The 1,135-nt window shown below is 55.5% G+C and overlaps 1 long non-coding RNA gene across 1 annotated transcript in view; it reads left to right on the top strand.

Annotated features, from left to right (window-relative positions):
* The first annotated feature begins 715 nt into the window (after positions 1-715).
* LOC114068692 overlaps positions 716-1,135 on the top strand; it is a 2,149-nt gene continuing 1,729 nt past the window's right edge. Inside the window, exon 1 of the long non-coding RNA XR_003573646.1 lies at positions 716-841. This is a non-coding gene — a long non-coding RNA (uncharacterized LOC114068692). The remainder of the gene's footprint in view (positions 842-1,135) is intronic.

Below are 1,135 nucleotides of genomic sequence, written 5' to 3' on the forward strand. Positions count from 1 at the left end.
CAGCTTTTCCAGGAGTATATTATGGGAGACAGTGTCAAAGGCTTTGCTGAAGTCCAGATAGACCACATCCACAGCCTTTCCCTCATCCACCAGGTGGGTCACCTGATCGTAAAAGGAGATCAGGTTGGTCAAACAGGATCTGCCCCTCCTAAACCCATGTTGGCTGGGTCTGATCCCTTGTCCATCCTGAAGGTGCTGTGTGATTGCACACAGGATGATCTGCTCCATAACTCTGCCAGGCACCGAGGTCAGGCTGACAGTAGTTCCCATCAGCCGCTCTCCTCAGTACGGGAGGCTCCACAGTCAGACACGTGTCCTGCGCTGTGGGGCCATGGGCACACCTAGCACCATCGGCTCACTGGTGTCACGACTGCTGGGCACTGACAGCTGCTGATGTGAGATCTGGTGCCGCAGTACAGTCCCACAGCTCCTCTGCAGCTGGGGGTGCTCTGGCCCCTCCAGGGTGCTGCTCCATGCGTACATGAAGGCACAGGCATGGGCTGTCTCCCATTCCCAGGAGAGGCAGCACTGGGATAGTGAAGTGGTAGGGAAATAAGAAAACTAACCCAAACCATCCTCTGTTACCTCGCAGAAGTAATTTACTACTTTCTGTGAGCAACGCAGATTGGAAAGAGAATCTTGGTGGGAATCTGTGGTTCCAAGAGGTTGCTAAGGGTGGCTCAGCCTAGCTGTGGCTTTGGGCAGACCTGGGGGCTCCTGAGACTCCTCCCTGCCCAGCTGATGTCCTTGGCTGCAGCCTGCAATGTCCTGGTCATGTAGCATAGCTGGAGCTGAATGGCAGCTTAGACCATGCTCTGGATGAGGTCAGCCCACAGCAAAGGTACATCAATGCTTGCATGTGTGCAGATGTGGGCACATACATGCATAGTTCAGTGCACTGGGACTCTTAAAAGTCTTTCCTGGTTACTTCAGGAGGTCTCTCCTAGGTGGTCCAGGGGAAAATACACTGCACTGTCACTGCAGAGACCCGGGTTCGATTCCCGGTCGGGGCCCCTCCCCGGGCAGATGGAGCTCCTTAGCCCGTAAGGCAATCCATCTACGTCCTGAGGACCTCGCTGCCACCGTCCAAGCGTGCTTGGCCCCGGCAGATGAACCTCAGGATTAAAGGGTGGGC

This window comes from Empidonax traillii, unplaced genomic scaffold, assembly GCF_003031625.1.
Source record: "Empidonax traillii isolate 1590-97213 ecotype Southwest subspecies unplaced genomic scaffold, ASM303162v1 scaffold1110:size201231, whole genome shotgun sequence".
In the NCBI taxonomy this organism is placed as follows: Eukaryota; Metazoa; Chordata; class Aves; order Passeriformes; family Tyrannidae; genus Empidonax; species Empidonax traillii.